The sequence below is a fragment of the Antedon mediterranea genome, chromosome 7 (assembly GCF_964355755.1).
Source record: "Antedon mediterranea chromosome 7, ecAntMedi1.1, whole genome shotgun sequence".
Taxonomy (NCBI): Eukaryota; Metazoa; Echinodermata; class Crinoidea; order Comatulida; family Antedonidae; genus Antedon; species Antedon mediterranea.
Genome location: NC_092676.1, coordinates 8,491,462 through 8,511,086, shown reverse-complemented (window position 1 = coordinate 8,511,086; position 19,625 = coordinate 8,491,462). Strand labels below are relative to the sequence as shown.

General features: G+C 29.5%; 1 long non-coding RNA gene across 2 annotated transcripts in view; it reads left to right on the top strand.

Annotated features, from left to right (window-relative positions):
- Positions 1-13,214, top strand: part of LOC140054277 (uncharacterized) — a 49,253-nt gene extending 36,039 nt beyond the window's left edge. For both annotated transcript variants that reach the window (XR_011846504.1, XR_011846505.1), the window contains exons 6-7: positions 5,245-5,292; positions 7,764-13,214. This is a non-coding gene — a long non-coding RNA (uncharacterized lncRNA). The remainder of the gene's footprint in view (positions 1-5,244; positions 5,293-7,763) is intronic.
- Positions 13,215-19,625: the final 6,411 nt, after the last annotated feature.

The following is a 19,625-nucleotide window of genomic DNA, read 5'->3' as shown; positions in this document are numbered from 1 at the left end:
AGCCTAATGCAGGTCAAATTAGCAATTGAAATGACAGGTACCCATCTCTTGTATGTTAACAACAGTGAAAATTCATGAGGTAGATTTTGCTGAGCACGCTCGACGTCACAGCCATTTACGGAGACGGCTGTCTAACGAGCATGCGGCGAAAACGTAGATCTCACAATTATTCTGAAGTCATATGTACATCCCACGTTTTCAAAATATAACTCTCGATAAAGGATTCTACTGTATTTAGTAGGACCATTTAACAAGGCATGTTTTCCACGAGATGAGTTGCTTAGCTTAGTTGTCCTTCACAACGAATAGATTTATAAACAAACGCTTCTGATTTATGCTATAATTCATCACTGAATTTCAGTGTTGGTTTGTTTCTTCTTATTTGATTACCTCATATGCTAATTAGAGATTACGTTAATTTTCTTGAATAATATATTGGCAATAAAAACATCTTCAATGAAATTTAACCCGTATATCTGTCGCCCCCTTACATCACTTACATCTTAATATTTAATTTACGGCAGCTATAATTAGCATTACCTGACGTAAATTATCATTATATGAAACGCGATCCAAATTCAGACAAATTGTTGATCGAATTAAAGCTTAGCATTCACAGACTGCAGCAAGAAAATTGCAAAGCTGTCTTCATTAATTTTAGAAGAAAAATAGAATAGTCTAGGATTAATAATAAATTTTCTTGAGTAATGGTAGTAGTTGTTATGATACATCAGGGGAGATGGGTGTGGGGAGGTCTGCTAGGTCCCTTAGTATCATTATTGATGCTATCTTTGGACACGAAGACAACATTTGGCACACTGAGTCATTATGATTAGCCCTCCCTCACATTGGCACGCTTGAGAGGTTTAGGGTGTCCCTTAAAACTAAAAAATATCCTATTTCTATATAAATATTAATACTTAATAACATTTTCACTCCGTTAAACTAAACGAATATATATGTTCGAGTACAAGATTGAAATTATGTTTTGGGAAATAATTATTTTGAATTTATTAACACGATATTGCGACAAATAAGAAAGATCGAGAAATTTTAATTCATCAGCAATTCAAAAACTAATCCCTCACGTTTACTACTGCTGCTCGTTAGTCTGAATCACTGAGGCATGAAATTTATGGCACCAAGGGTCAAGAGACTTAATTAAGATAAAGAATGCGAGAGAGACACGATGATACAGATTATTAACCAGAAATACTTTAATATCGGAAAGAGAATGGAGAGAGAATGTAAGTTAAAATGTAACAGAAGAAAGCGTTATATTAGGATGCCTCAAGAATTATGCGCCTGCTAGGAATTTGATGTAAAACTGACTAGTTCTTCCCATGCATTATTCATATTTCTTATACATGTTTTTAAAATCGTTTATCAGTTACTCAATCCAATTTTGGATAAAAGTGCTATTTATCCTATATTCATTTTGGAAGCTTTTAACACGAGCTTATGACTATAGGTTTTAAAATAAGTGAATAATTATTGCATGCATATATAAAAATATAATGGTGGTCTAATGCTAGGATATTGAGAATAAGATTCCTGGTTCAAATCTAAGTTGAAGTGGCTTTTTCTTATTCTCTCTCACATATTTCCACATCTTTATACATGACAACATATTCATTTTTTTCAGTGTCTGTAATATTTATTTGGAGTCTAATATGAAATTATGTAATATAAGTTGATAAAGAAGACAATATTATATTCTAAAATTACTTATACCGGTACTTAAAATAAACATTATTTTTAATTAATTTATATGTAATTTTACTTTCTATGGACATGAGGTTGTGAAATAAGATTTAATGAATGAATTAATTAATAGCTAAAGAAAAAGATAAACGAGTTTGTTGTTCCTTGTAATTACATTAATTAAAGGTTAACATAAATATTAATACTAATAGCCAAAGATAAAAGAGTTAGTTTTATCCTGTAGGTATTACAATTATCAATTGTAAAATTATAAAATATTAAAAATTATATTCGATGGCCTTGTTGAAATTGTTTTATTTATTAGAAATTTGCAATATTTCTTATTTGTCTTAGTAAATGTAGTAATGTCTGACATACAGTTACTTAGTCATGCATATCTCATTAATGTAATGGACCATGCACAGTAATGTTGCTAGCTTCCACTATGTAATTGCACGGTATCATTATAATGTTAGGGCGTAATTTCAATGATGCAATATTCTCAGATAAAGTAGAACTATATCACAGTTTATGATCTAGATATCCATGTAATTTATGAGTGAACTTTAACCCTACACAGTTACAATTTCCTAACAGGTGCGGGAACGTTTTCAAACGCTGGACAATTTATCCAATCTAATCAATCAAGGAAATCGTAATAGTTAATTTGATGTATCGTGTAAGACAAATAATAAACCTATTTGAATGGTTTCTACAAACAAATTGTACTTCCCGAGATAAAAACACTGATTTAATATTTGAGCGTGTTTATTTTGTTGGTATTATATTCCAAAGCTTATGTTTGTAAATCTTTTGATTTTAGTAAATTATATAGCTTTACACAGAAACTCTCCCTGCTATTGGATGACTGCATAAATTCAATCAACTCGCAAACTACACAGAATACGAGATAATTGATTTTAACCTAGATAATTATCATAGGGTAACATGTTCGTTACATACTGCCATCAATGATAATATCATCACCATCATCTTCACTGTCTCACTAATTTGGACCTGATCACTATCATCAATAGGCCATATCCCCATCATCATTCTCAGATCATTCTCTTTTTATCATCATAAATATCACTCTGTCATCTTCCTTTATATAAAATTGCCGAGGATGACCATAACATGAGTGAATAAATTCACTATCATCAAAGATGATCTACATAAACAAAGTAAAAAACAAGTCTTTGGGAGTAGAGCTGTTTTTTTCAGGAAAAATAAATCTGATGGGATTTGAACCCAGTTTTTACACACCATGCAATACAAAACGCTGGTGTAGAAGCGCCAGTGTGTGTAACCTCTAGGTGATGTAAAGGGTTAGGGTATAGGTTAGTAAAACCTCGAAAAGAAGCCCATGGGCGGCTTCTTTTTTTTCATACTCTTGGGTAGGCTTCTTTTCAAGATTACTTTTGCTAAATGAGGGGGGTTTCTTTTCGAAATAAATAAGATAAATTTTGTGAATTGCTACTATAATAACAGGATTTTAAAAAAAAATCACCTTGTTCCTTTGATATTCAAATAGTCTATCTGAAAAGAAGCCCAGTGGGATTGATTTTGAGATGGGCTACTTTTTGAAATGTTCTGGTAATATACATAGTACACACACATTCATCCTGTGATGAAAATTATTGCTGTTTTATTATAATTAATACGATTGTTACAAAAAGCCCAACGAGTGAAACATGAAATTGATGGGGAAAAATAATTTGTAATGCAAAGGTTTTGTTTCATCGTTGCAATATTTTAACAATCATTAGTTTTTTGTTACGGAACTCTGAACGATTCCTGTAAAGAACCTTTCCTTGTTTGCACATCAATATGTGCGTTTTGTTGATTCTGTTTCAACTGAGTACGTAATTGATCAAGACAACAGGCTAGTGACCCCGCTAGTAGAGGTACGCAATCAATATTGCGTAGTTGACAGAAAATAACTACAGTTGAACATTCACAATTCAATTTCAATGTACATAAGGGCACATGTGTTTTAAAAGGATTTTTCAATAAAATGTATGAAAAATTGTATTTATATTTAAATTAGGTTAGGAATGCACCCATTTCTATTTTTCATTTTTTCAAAATGAACATCCCATTTTTATAAATTCTGTTCTTTACAAAACATATATATTACAATTTAACATTCATAATTTGTTGTAAATGATATTTCAAATTGTATTTAAATTTAAATCAGGTGTCAGTATGTAACCCCCCCCCCTCCCCATTATGTCCAAAATAAAATGAAATCTTTTTTTTGGTACATGGAAATTTTTTTTTAAAGAGCAGCAGCTTTATAGTTTAGATCCTTATTCAATGGGAATAAAAGTATTAATCGATCTGAAATACAACAAAACATATTATTCAGGTTATTTTATTTAATCAATGAATTATTTAAAGCTTATTAAACAATTAATTATGATTAATTAGATATTTTTCCAACCACTGTTATTTAATTAATATAAATTGAATAATTATTTTACTAATTTGTTAATTGCGTTCCCAAATGATCTAAACATGAGTTTATATCAATACACTCGATCACAACAATGCAGTTTCTTTTTACATTTAGCTGATGCCGTAGAATGTAAGCCAGATTTTTATGTAGAAAATTTGTTATAATACAATACTTGCCATACTGTTAATAGTAAATTGATTTATTTGAGTGTTTGTAGCCATTTCAGTGCAAATAATAGTCTCTTAACATGTGAATGGGAAAAACTGCAATATGCACAAAACGTTGGGAAGCTAAATTAACAATTCATTGATTAGTAGCCCTTAAGTCTAGTCAGTCTTGCAGAAATTGTGTGTAGATGCTACAATATATAAGATTACTAGTGCCCTTATTTCATTGTGAAATATTATACTCAGGGCGCCCATAAATAAAGGATGTATGGGTCATACAATTTGTTTTATCACAAGAATTAGGGCAGTTGCAATAAACGTATGCAATCGTAGCAAATTTGGCCTCAATAATCATATTTAAACGCAATGGTTACTATACTCAATTGGCACAGGTAATAGGCTATAGAAGATTTTGGCCATTTTGCACAATAAAGCTTTTTTTTTTAAAAATCAAGTGTAACATTTTTCTACAGTATTCTTGGTGGTGCAATATCCATCGGGCAGGCAACTCCTTTTTCACCTGTAATAGAAACTGAAAAAACATTATTGAAAATCGAAAATCTAAACTTATGTCTCCGAATATACAAAACAAATGTTTTTACAGTCATGACACTTGACAGGGAAAGTTGTTTTGCCTAAAGGAGGAGACTTTAAATTTGTTTTTTAAACTACTTATGTTATATTAATTTAATGTGGAGACATTGAGACGTGCTCCTTTTCGATTCCCCTGAGTTTTGGCGGATTCTAGGCCCAGACAAAGAAGATGATATGCTATCCTATTTTGTCTCATATTGACAGCTCCCTATCCTGTGAACTAAAGCAGTCAGTATTTGTTGCGAATATGTAATTGAATTAATTAAAACATTTTAATTATCACATTTTTAACTTTTATCTTCTTTTATATTATTTCAGAAGTGTACTGAGCATTATGGAAGGTGCTTGGAATCGGGGCAATGATATGTTAGTATACTTTGTTTTAATTTAGTTTGTTTATGCATTAAAATATGCGATATACAACTTTAACTAGCAATTAAGAAGTTTTGTTTTTTAAATGTTGCAAAGGGGGAAAAAATAGTTCAATATCATTGGGTAAAACAAAGTAATAGCATTTAGCTCTGCAGTTACAGACCTTCTATAGTACGACTGTATAAATGATATTGCATATTGAAAATGATTTATTATAATAATGTGCAGATTGACTCAACATCTTACAGCTGATCAAAGTTCCCCTACCCCATCATCATCCCCTCCCCCACATCCCCACATTACATATGACCACATGGAGCAAACTCTGACTCGAACAGGTTGGATTAATATGCTGCCACAATTACATTTCCTTTCCAAATTTACCGAGTATACAGTAGATAAAAATATTAAAATAACCTTAATCACGGCCTCGCGTGTCACAATTACTTTAAATGTGAAGAGTAGCTAGTTATATGTAAACATTAGCCAGCATATTTGAGAATGTTAGCCCTCGAATACATGCAAGTATCCAGTTTGTATTTAGCATTATATATCTCTTATATTACTATTCATTTCAGGTTTAATGAAGCATGTCCATATATTTATATTATATTGTGTTGTATATTTCTACAAATGTTAAACTACTGCCAGTCCATATGTTATGTATGATTCCTAAAGCAATCTGCAAATCTTGCAGTTCTGTTTTAACCCCAACCCATTTTCCCAGCCTATTTTTAATGCGTAATGATCTTTTACTACTTTATTACCATTGATAATATTATTAACATATAATTATACAGCTAAATATAGGAGATGTCGACCCATATTTAATATTAACCGATTTAAGAACTTGCTTTATGAAAACATTATCACAATTAAACTAAGATTATGATTAGGCTTTTATAGTATTAATAATATTATAGCGATTGTCTGAGACTTTTCAATTACGTAGCAAAAACTGTTCATTGGAGACACAGTGGACAGACATCTAGGCATCATAATAAAACCTGCTTGGCAAAATCAATATACAACAAGACGTGTTTATAAGACCTATGAGCAGATCTGGGTAATTTAATGTCAAATTTCTCATAAATTTTAACTCTGCTGAATTTGTGCATTCATCTATGAAGTATTAGAGAAAATATATACATAATTGAATGTATATATCATATATATTTCATGTAACCTATATGATGAAATTAATGTTGAGATATTGAAGTATACCACGATGGCGTGTATTTTACTGTAGAATGTATTATACTTTACTATGTTATGTGTGTATTGTATTGTTAGTATATACCGCTTTTATGGTATTTAAATATGTATGCATATTCACTTGGGTACAGTGAAATGCATTGAATGTATAATTATTACTATCTACGCAGAGATAATATAAAATACAAATTTCAGTGTATACTTATTAAGAAAAACAGTTATGAAAATATGATTATTGCATGTGTACATATCCACACAAGACATACATTTATATTATACAAATCAAATGAAAACATTTAAATAAAATAATCAATAATATTATTATGTTTATTAATGATATAGACTGCTATTAAAATTAGTATTTTATACTGTGTTTTAATTATTTAAAAAATTAATATTTATATAATATATATACCATATTTATTTTATTACTTCATTATAATATTATTTACTTACCAGGGAGTTGTAATTAATTAGTTCTAATTACAACTTACTATAAAATAATTATAAATTTACAACATTGCTGACAGTCAAGCCAATTATAAAAATTAATAGTTTGATTAATTTTTATTTTATGTTCCCTTTAATATTTTTAATTTCTATATTTAGATGGCAAAACAAACATTACATAATCTCTCGGTTTTCCCAATCCTGTCACATTTTCACAACAAATTCTGGGATGTCATTGGTACAGCTGGGATGTTTAGAAGGAAATGGTGCGGTGATATAACTTGCAAATGTTTTTGCAATATCTCCATATTGTCTGTTTCGTTAACAATTATGTATGCCCATTTATTCTTCATAACATAAGGAGATAAACATATGTGAGCAGTACTGCTATTTGGATTCTAATGCTCTTTGGAGTTCTGATACAATTATGTTTATTAGTTGTATGTGTATTAAAATGGGATAGAAATATTTACATTAATTACTAAACTATAATAGTAATATATGGTAAAAATTATTCATTGAAGATCTCTTTTTCTCTCACCTTCCCAAATACAGCCAACTCTCAAAAACCAGAAAACTCTCCCAAGACTTGAAGTCTAGATACCAAATTCTTGTACTATTAAAACACATTTGGAATAGCAACATTTTCAGAAAATGAACTAGCCATACTACTAGACAATCTCAAGGATGCCTGAGAAAATGATTACCAAAAGTATTTTTCTTCAAAACAGCAACAACCTTATTGATCATAAACCTTTATTGACAAGATTTTTTTTTCAAATGTGTTAAATACTTTGCAGGTGGTTATGACAAGGCAGATGCTAAAGGTGACATTGAAGGTTTTTGACAATTATGAAAACAATGGCAATTGAAGTAATGGCTATCAACAGATCATGATGTCTGATGTGTTCAGAAAAGATGATTGGGACTGACTGCTGACTAGTATCAGTTTTGACTGATAAAGTGTGGTGGGTTAACAACCAGCTAATGTAGTGGTAAGACGAACCCAAGTTTGACTTCAATAAGAAAAACTGGCAGCTTTTACTCTGATCAAAGAAGCAAGAAGACCAGACCAGCTATTGAAAAGTCAGGCCGAGAGTTGGATCTAAAGCTAAGATTTACTGATCAAGAAAGCAACATGACCAAACCAGCTAGTGGCAAGTTTTACTAACACCAGATCAACTACCAGAACCAGAGACCAGAACAGCTGGTGGAAGATCCAGAGATCAAGAACTCAGAAACATAGAAATCAGAAATGGCAGAGAAAGTCCAGAATTATATAAAATATTAAAGGATACATGGTATGTCCTCAACAATATAAAGTAAAGTACCAGTTAAGAATTTGGATGCATTTTAATTAGAATTCCTAATCATGTCGTGAGCAAGTAAATTTTATTCTAATGAAATAATATTATATATGCCACAAAACCATAATAATAATCATCACAGTAATTAATTAATACGGTAAACATTCATTATTATACATAAACATGACATTCGCCGTTTCAAATTTCATTTTCATTGATAATCTATCCTTTAATGCAATTAATACAAATTTAATTAATGTTACATTCATATTTTACATAATCTATAATAAATATCCATATTTTTCTTTTAGTCAGGCCTACATTAAAGCATTTAATATCACAATTCGCAATGTTAATAAGGAATAAGGTAGTTTTATTTCGAATGCACAATCGATAATGCTTATTTGAATAGAATCACCACATGCTACATAAAAAACATGCCTAGCTGATTCGAGGCCTTACTAAGGTACGCCGATGACATAATATCAGGCCTAAACGTGTAAGACATATTTCCAGTTTATGAGATACAAAAGGTCATCTTTACTCGTCAATCGCAGTTTTCAATATCAAAACTTTAAGAGGTGTTACATAATACAGATTTACTTCCACACACGAAATGCGCATGTGGTTGTACAGGTCAAGGGTCAAATAAATTATCAAGTTTGAATATTCTGAACTTTGAAAGGAAATATATTAAAAATAATCCTGAGATTATGGTTTTTGTAGTTATACAAAATATTATGAACAAATTTTTAAACCAAATTTAAATACTACATAGTACTGATTATGGATATTTGTTGATTATTTATTAAATATTAATCTATATGATTAATATTATTAATTTATTACTATCTTTTCTCACTATGCATAGACTTTAATTTCTTTATTAAATAAAAGGTAGAAAGAAAATTTTGAATGTATTTCTGGTCAGCGTATTCACAATATAGAATTACATCATGATACTAAAGATCGGCAATCACTAACAATTTATGTGTTCATTGAAACGTATTATTAAGCGACGAATATCGTGCTGTGTTTGCTGAGCATTGATAGTTGTAGGGAGACATCAGAGTGCGCTCATGCATGACATCTAATGAATATTCGAAAGCAATAATGGCCAGTGCTATATTGACTAGATATATTTGCTCCTGTCAGTAAATTCTTTTATTAATGCATGTTGCAAGATTCCTATACATAATTTCATAAATGTTATCATAAATATAATTAGGTAATAAAAGCATAGATACGCATTCAATAGTACACAGCACGTTGCTACCCATCATGCATTTGTAATAATGCTGTAATAACATAAAGTGGTCGCATCACCTCTCACCACATAATACTACAATATGTAATGAATTGCATTTTTATTCAGTAACTCGTTCTCTTCGTGCCAAACTCTATTCATTTTGTACACTACATATAATGTGTACTATATACAGTGCACAGTAATACACATTTCGTATACTTACTAAAATAAATTTATTTAAAAGCAAAGCACATGTTTATATCTTAATATTATTCTTGCCAAGTGTACCCAATCTAATCAGTAAAATAAACTTCCATTATTAAGTTGGAAATATATGATAAATAATTGTTAATCGTTTGAGACAAGATCTGCCAAAGTGGGGTATTATCTATCATATTAATTTCATGTTAACGTGTTTATAACATACAATTTAATTTTCTATATTCTTCGTAAATAGGTTGAACTTTTTTTTTTCATATAAAATAGTAAAATATATAATAATTTTAAAACAATAAAGCAAGATCTCTCCCAAATTTATTTAAAATTAAAAAGAAATTAAGGACAAAAAATAGAATCAATTATGATATCACGGTTGTCAAGGTTACCAAACTATTTTCTGAAATGCATGTGTTGTTTTAATAATTACTTTAAACAAATCAGCTAATAAGTAATACTATGCTTTATTATTCATTTAATAATAATTTAAGTCTGTTTTTCTTCAATTAAGTAATGTACTTATACTAATGTAAGACATAATAATATAATATTATATCTGAAATGTAATTTTTATATTATATGCATGAGTGGATTCAGGAAAAAATGTACGTTTATGTGTATTGAAAATCTTCATATATCGAATATTACACAAAGAAACAATTCAAAGTTTCTAACAATCAGTCTCGTACATTTTATATTCTCGGGCCGACAAACGCATTCTCTTTTCCGTTCCATATTTGTTGGAAGCGTTTCAAGGGAAGGCGCTTGTGGCCCAATTGTATTCTGCGTCCACTATTGTTCTGTAAACATTATGTGTGTGTGTTTTTTATGATTTGACATCATTGTTTCCACAATAAATATAATCACGAAACGTGATTGTATGGATATCAAACATCACAATAGACTATTAACATATGCAAATGTAGTCGTACGATCAAGAAATATCTAACAATGAGTTTTAATATACAAATTTGGAAGTGATACCATGTCTTTGTTTTCTTTACATTCTTGTCTGTCTGTTGGTCCTAAAGGCCTTGGTAAAGAAGTATGTGGTTATCATTGTTTTTTTAACAATTTCTCATTTTCCGAAGAGTTACAAGAAAAATGACGGAAAAATACATACTCCCATCACCATTGCAACAAATTTTGCAAAAATTGTAATGCGAAATATATTTAAAAAAAAAAAATGGTAATCGCATGCTTCTCCAATGTCTCCAGTTTACCTATGCAATTTTATACTGAAATTTGTAAATATATGAACAGTAAACCAAACTGTATTTAGAATCTTACGTTAGTTGTTTAACCCTTTCGTGTACAGTTGTATTCTATGCATTAGTGGTAGTGATGTCTTTATAACATAAAAAGGTATTACAAACACCCAATACCTGATTATCATAAAATAAAATAAACAATCAACAGTAAAAAAATTCTAAAAAAATATTAGTTTATGTTTTTATTATAATGGATATAAAAGGGATTCTTTAAGGTAATGTAGTAGTATGGTCTTCTTTTTATAATATATTAAAAATCTACATAAAAAAAATTATTTATTTAAATTAACTACCATTTACGTAATACAACCCCAAACCCACCTCTGATCTTACTGAAATGATGTGCCATGAATCAATGCATGGAATATATTACCATTTTAATTATATGAATGTTAACAAATATTATTTTATGTGGCAATTGTATATTATTACCACCTTTTGTGTGCATCTGAAAATAAATAATTTTAAATATTAGGCTTACTGGTAATCTTGTTTTTTACTATTCATATGTTAAACCTTGTGACAAAAATAATCACAATTCTAAAACTGTTCTCTGGGGTTTATAAATTAAATGATTTTGATATAATTACAAATAAAAAGTTTCCAATAATGATTAATTAATTAATTAATTTGTCTTAAGTATGCAAATATTAATTTATATATCTTGAGTGGACGAGCTGATTTCATTCCTTCCATTAACAGGATAACACATTCCGCAACTTTTTTTCTTATAAAAACATTAATTAATGAAAAATATGTTTTAAATAAATCAATGACTCAATAGATCCATATAAAATGTTACTTGATGAAATTATAAATTTGAGTATGAAATTCAAGATGTTGCAGAATAAATTATTAAAACGGTGATGATTGTGGAAAAAGTTTGTTCCGTTCCCATGTGGTCAGATTTCATAATTGTATGCTGATTGAGGTAATATACAGTAGTACAGGGAAGTTCAATTTCACACATCCCATACACACTTTTCCGAACAAACATGGTTTTCTAATGTACTGCATCCGAAGACCAGTATTTCACCTTAATTAGCATCCAAACGTATAACACATGTTGATTATCAGTGGTGTAAATTCAAATTTATTTTTCAAAAACAAATATATTTTATTGTGATTATTTTTATCAGGTTTTTAAAACTTTATTTTGTCATTGGTTTATTTTATTACATATTTTTATCCCTTTCTTGAAACTCTTTTTTCACTGATTGTTATTAAGTTTAGCTGCCTACATTTTGCCAATTTTATAAATCTTAACTTTGTATTTTGTGTGAATATTTTTTTTGTTAGTTTTCACTTGCTTGCCAGTTTCTGCTATTCTTTTTCTTTACTAGACAACCTAAATGCATGTAATGGGTATTTACATGAGTGCTAATGCCATAAGTTCAACCATTTTTTTTATGCCAGGTCTCTTAACATATAAAAACTTAGTTCTGCATTGATAATTCGTTAATCTTGTAAAGTACAAGTTTATAATGTATATTTGTTCAACTTGTTTTATTTCTTCAAATAAATGTTTGAAGTTAAATATTCTGAGAATAATTTGTGGGAGAAAAGAAAATATGTGTACATTTTGCTATGAATAATGTAAAGAACTTTCTTATTTGGTTTTTTTATTTCAATTTCTCCTTTATATAATGTCTCTCTGATCTCTAAACAGTAGATCCTTATGTGCAAGTTATATATATATATATATATATATATAACTTAATTTTAATACAAAGTTAAATGTGGTTTGCTTTTATACATTCGATATCGGTAGTCTTCTTTGAGTTTTTTTTTATAAAATAAAGTGTTTACCAATAATATAATGATATATTATGATATGTTATATAATAATGTATTATAAAACTAATATAACATATTATTTCGATAAAGTAAGACTTCATACAATGTGTTAATGCTGTTTATTGATTTTTTTTAATTATATATTATTGAGGTTTTAATTTATCATGTTCTTTCACTGTTGTTTTTATTCTTTCAGTTATGTTATTATGATCATTATTATTATTTTCCGATTGATTTGTTATTAACCAAATCATATATTATGCAGTGAATTTTCTTGATACTAAATAAACAATGGATTATTCTACAAATTATATGTCTATATGTGTTCAAAATTGGGACCCATAGTGTGTGTGTGCGTGTACAAATCTCAATTTAAAACATTTTTTTACCTCCATACTTTTAGATATAGGTTCCGATTTGATTTTTGTTTTATACATAGAATGTAGTACACACATAGTTTTTTGATAACAGATCTATCATATCAGGGGTGATTTTGAAGTTTATTTGTGTTTTAAGTGCAATTCCATTTTATTTCTACTTCTGTTTGTACAATGTAGAACATATAGTCATTAATGATTTTAAGTTTTAATCTATTTATTGAATACGATTTGAGTGCAATACTGACAACAAACATATTTTATTACACTTGAGTCTAGATAGTGATTGCAATTTTTTGACAAGTTTTTATGAGCCTTTGTAGCTTGATGTGATAATCTATATGATTCATATGATCGGAAAGTTGATCTTATATTAAATACACTAGGATTGTTTAACTTGTAAATAATATTATAACGATATGATGTTCTGGGCAAGTACTCTTGATATATTTGCCTCCTCATCCCTATACTTGTCATTCAAAATAAAATGTAGACTGTATATTAAAATTACATCTAATACTACCAATCATAAATGCTAATAAAAATTTATATGTTGGGAGAGAATGACCTTGTTCATTTTGTATGTTTTCTCACTGTATGTTTATAAACTTAAACACCAATACACACAAAATACACAACTTTATGAACAAGTCAAAATCCATAAGGTTTATCGCAAATAGCTTGATTTTGTGAGGGACGTCATTGCACAATGCACTACGCGTACGTACAAACAACAAATCACGGATGTACTCGCCATGACGTTTGCTCCTAAGTCCTTCGCACCATGCGTCACGCACACTATTTCTGATAAACCTTATTATGGAAATTTAACCCACACCCAAAAAGTTCCTATTATGACAAATGTATGTTTTGCCCTCTTACAATACTATATACATTACTATGTCCAATCAATATGCAGGGAAAACCCTATTAAGGGAACACCTTGTTGGGTCCCATATGTGTCAAATTAATAGGAAAAAAAAATCAATAAGCATGACAAACATAATTTTATGTAAAAATCACAACCAATTTTGGAAATGCTGTAATACTATTATTAAGGTATTCATGTATTTCTAAGTTCTCATTTGACAAATGTTTCCCTTTTAAATTAAACCTATAGGCAGGGAGTTCTAATTACAATTCCCGGCTATAGGTATAATACCATAGTATTTAAGTGGACTGGATAACAAGATAACTTGACCCAACACATAATACTGTATTTTAATTACGGGAATAATGCATACAGACTTAACGCAGACATTGGGTTGGCTCATCCGTAATTATATTAACAAGCATTTCACTAGTTATTATGACAAATGCATAGTACACCCAGGTGTAGACATATCTACGCAGTATGTAAAATGTTAATTAGAAGACTATAGAGGGGGTACTTGAATTACAGATTGCAAAGGATCTGCAACAGTATACATAACTTTGCATATGACTTCCTATGCTTGCCCCAAGTATGCTTGCCCACTATTGCTTGCCCCAAGTCTGTATTTATTATCTTTTTTATGTTAGTCCACCATTCAATGTTTTGATTTTTGTCTGAAAATACAAGCTCAAGTAGTATACGTATGAAACGAATTTTTACTAATATTAACTCAAAACTCCGTGTGGAATTCCAGCTTAATGACTTCCTATAAAACTTACAGTTTTTAAAAAATAAAATTTAATTTTCAGCTTTCAACAGACTGGAATAGTTAAAGGTATATTGTTCTAAAAAAAAATGTTTTTAAACATTTTGTTGTTGAATATGTCATTTTAATGTCACATAATAGTTATTCACTTTAACCAAAAATGTAATCCAAAAAAAAAATTATTTACCTAAAAAAAACTGTTATGTAAGCAAAACATTGATTGAGGGTTTTCTTTTCTTTGGAAGTGATTAACTTTATTAAATCTACAAAATAACATATTCAAAGTCTGATTTATTCAATCCTTATTGTTCATGTTTTTGGGGGACAATAACAGTCATTGATACAATTGAAAAGGGAGAACAAATTTAGGCATTATTATTTAGGCCTAAATTAAATTAGACATCAATCAATTATTGATATAGAGTGTTATCTCTTATTAATTGAGAAAGTTTTGTGATTTTAGGGCTTGTGGGCATCACCTGTGTTTATGATGCACTGTTACCGAAGCACCTCCTATGTCGTTTCAATAAAAGCAAAATGAAAATAATGATACAAATTTTTTACATTTTTTTTTTTAATTTTTTTTTCGTTTTTAGTTTCATGGTTGCATTTCTCATGGTTTTCACAAGCGCCTTGAGCACTTTGTGGATATGTGCGCTCTATAAATCTTAATAATAATAATAATTATTATTATTATTATTATTATTAAGGTACATATTTAATAATTTATTGAATATAATTAAAGATATACATTAAAAGGAAATAATGCTAAAATTAATATTAAACACTATCAAAGTTTGTGTGACAAAAAAAATGTGATGTGCCCATAATAGACATGATGATGTAATACAACTACCATATTTGGTCATATCTCTACCATATTTGGCCATATCACTACCATATTTGGGCACATCACACTTTTTTTGTCAAACTAGTTTGATAGCGTAGACAGAGCTTAATGAGAACAGATGAGACAATCAAGAATGAAAAAACTTCCCAAACCAAGAATAACAACACATTTATTTATCTAATCATTTCAAACAGTTATATTTATATATTTATGATGCAAAAATTCTATGAATGATATAACATTTATTACTACCACAGAATAAAGACCGTGAACTATCTCACAATGCCCATTAAACTACACTCTATAGCGTTCATTTTATCGGTTACGAATTTAGCATAATGCTGATGCATATTTTCAATAGAAGAGTGATAAAAAATGTAATTTGTACTCTAATTTGCATGTTAGCTGGTGGATACAATCAAGCCATTTAAAAAACACTGATTAAAATGTAAATTGTATTGTTACAAAATGATTGTCGTCATTAATGGAAGAGACAGCTACCATTTGTTTTATCATGGAAAGGGGGAAGGAAATGAATCCATAAAAATGCAATGATTTTAATTATTAATAGCGTTCATTTATCAGCATTATGCTAAATTTGTAACCGATAAAATAAACGCTATTTATTTCAATTATTAAATAATTAAAATATAGTATCATTAAACATTTTTAAGAGACCATGTATTCATTCTGCTGCTGTTTACTGCAGTAAAGGGTCATCACATTATTCTACTGCAGTAACTACATTTTAAGATTCTGTTGCTTACATAAGCCATGCACAACTCATTCATAAATGAACCCATCAAATTATATGCTCCTAAAAGAACTCTGAGGTCTTCTTCTGAGTCTCTCACACTCTGTCCGCCCTTCTACACAGTTTTATAGAAGTCGCTCATTCTTTTGTGCCTCAATTGCTCTTTGTAATGACTTACCACCTGCAATTCAACAAGCACCCACCGTCGTTACATTCAAACAATTATTAAAAACCCATCTTTTTAAGTTAACTTTTGGCTAATTTTTCTCTGTATATTTTTGTTTTAATGTAAAGCGCATTGCATGGTGCTATTAACATAATGCACTCTATCAAGCCTGATTTATTTTTATTATCATTTTATTTATTCTATAACCGGTTTATGCAATTATTTAGCCAGGTTTTTTTAGTATTTATTGCAATGACTGCCTCTTGTATAGTAAGAAACCAGGACTCAAAAGTGTATGTATAACAATTAAGTATTGTACAATTTACGTATTATGTATAATTTTCATACAGATCTAATTATTAATTAGTTTACATTTTGTTTTGATGTTATTTATGTATTAGTATTTAGACTTTTGTGGCTTATGTTTTTTTGTAATTTTGTCTATAAATTGGATGCACCATTAACTGATAAATGTGTGCCACCGATATAAAGGTGATTCCTATAAATAGATAAAATAAAACAACAGTCTTAAGCTCTATCCTATGTGGGTCTACTAAAAATCTATCAACTTTAACCCATTGTAGTAGATACATTTGTGATTAATAATTAAAATGAATGATTACATATTGAAATAAACTAAAATCCTGTTATTTCAGTAAATAAATGTTTTTACTGCAGTAACTGCAGTAGAATCATTTTGACATGATCCCTTTGTATAAATACTGTTAATCCACAACAGCCTTTGTTTTGTAAAAGTAGAGTATTTGTAACCATATCTGATTAAAATTTTTAATGGGTACCCCACATCGCCCAAAAAAAAAAAACAATACTAAATAAAGGAATATATATGTCGACCCTGGGAATTTGAAGAGAATCTTGACTTGTACGAACAGCTGACACTAATGATGATTTCGTTAATTAGCGAGACTAACACCCGAATTACTGCAAGCGCAGGCCAAAGAAAACCGTATTCGTTGTGGGGATGGAGACATGAGAGCCGAGTGCGTAGATAGGAGGTTGATTTCTCAACATGTAAAACCCATACTGGGATGACAGCTGTATCAATGTGAACTATAACAAATTGAATCATTGTTGTTATGTTGCATGGTAAGAATTAAAATCTAATAACTCTATAGTTAATTAAACTATATAATTGTACACTTCACATCCAATAACATGCTCATTAAAGCTGTTATAGAAAATATTATATATACAGAATTAGATTATATACATAATAAACTCTAGTATCATACACAGATAATAATATTATTATATTATAGAGAAAAGTCTAATACCACTACAGTAAAAAGGTTTATAAGGTGCCTCTGAGTTTTCTAGATCTAGAAAACTTAGTTTTTTAATATCAAAACCTACTTCAAATTGAAAACTATAAAAAAAAGGACTAAAAACTTTATTTCTTCCAATAAATGCCCCGCTTTGAATAAATGCCTCCCTCGAATAAACGCCCCCATAGAACATCATTTGGAATAAACGCCCCCACAAAATGCATACAATATTGTATTACAACACATTTCTATTTCTAGTTGAATTAATTAATTGACATGATCTACAATTTACCAAGCATTTTGATACAATTTTTGCTTTATTTTATCACTTCTTGATAGTGTTTTGTTTTTTTTCATATTAATTATTATACATGTTACCATATTAGAGCCAAAAAAACTCCCGAATATAAGCCTGTTTAAAAAAGACACAAAATAATCAAAACAATCAAACATCACAGATAAATAAAAGGTAGCAATAACAATTCATCAAAAGTATGTTTAACAAATTTGCTTTAAGATGTACTGTTTAAATATTAGGACCTTTGTACATTTTAATTGAATTATGAATGGTTTTTGTCTACAAGTGATGTTGTCGGTGGAAAAGATGATCACCAGTCTTCTGAAGATTTCTGGATACATCTTCACAACACCATACCTTCTCCCACCCCATGTACCCCATTGGATTTGTCCCAGATAATTATATTTTGTTACACAGTTTAATGAAGTGTTCAAGATAATGGGTGAAATAGACTCACTAAAGAAAGCAAAGTTGACCTTGATATGCTCTGGGTCTATTTTTCATAATTGGCGACAAAGTAACTGGATTCCCTGCAGGTGACGGGCTAAAGTACTAATAAATGTTAATCAGAAATATAATTATTTGATTTGATTTAATGAATTGGCACAGAGATTAGAGCCAAGTGCTTATCAATAATTACCATACGACGCAGGTATGATTCGTGCATATAGGACAACTCGCTGGGCCAAGTTTTAGGATGGGAAATTTTACTTTTGCCATGAACCTATCATGTCACTACCGTACTTTACAAAACCACATATCAAACATATAGGCTTTAAACAAAAATCAGTAAAATCTGTATACCAAAATTGTTCCCACCAGACTTTCCAGACATGAGCTCCCTGTTATCGTTACTAGAAAGTGACGAAATAAAACAACATAATAATATTAACATTATTACATACATCATTGCATTCTAAATTAATAAGGCTGCCTGAAATGTTGCGCTGAATTTGTATATTAAACTTAATGACATCATGTTCTCATCAGCACAACACATACCAGCTTGGGGCTATGTATTGGTTGGTTTGTCAATGATTACTGAGCATAACATAGCTGATTAAAACACAAGTTCAGGGAAGAACCTACTTTGAATAGTGTCCATGTATCCAATGTGGATCAAGATAAATTAACCTATTTAAGAATCTAACTGCGATAACTTGATTAATTTGAGACAATAAATGGCATAATATTTGCCCTTCTAAGAATCTCTTCAATATCCGACACCAACATTTTTGGTAGAAGACATTAAAATCTATTAATAGAAATGAAACTAATATGTTTGTCTGGTATTGCAATAAAGTAGAACTAAGGTTGTTTTTAATCTACCATTATAAACAATATGAAAAAAATGTTTTCCAATTGTAAAACACAATTAGTAGTCTATCAATGTAAATGATTGAATAAAGGATACATGACAAGCTGCATGGAATGTCTACACTGGACTAAGA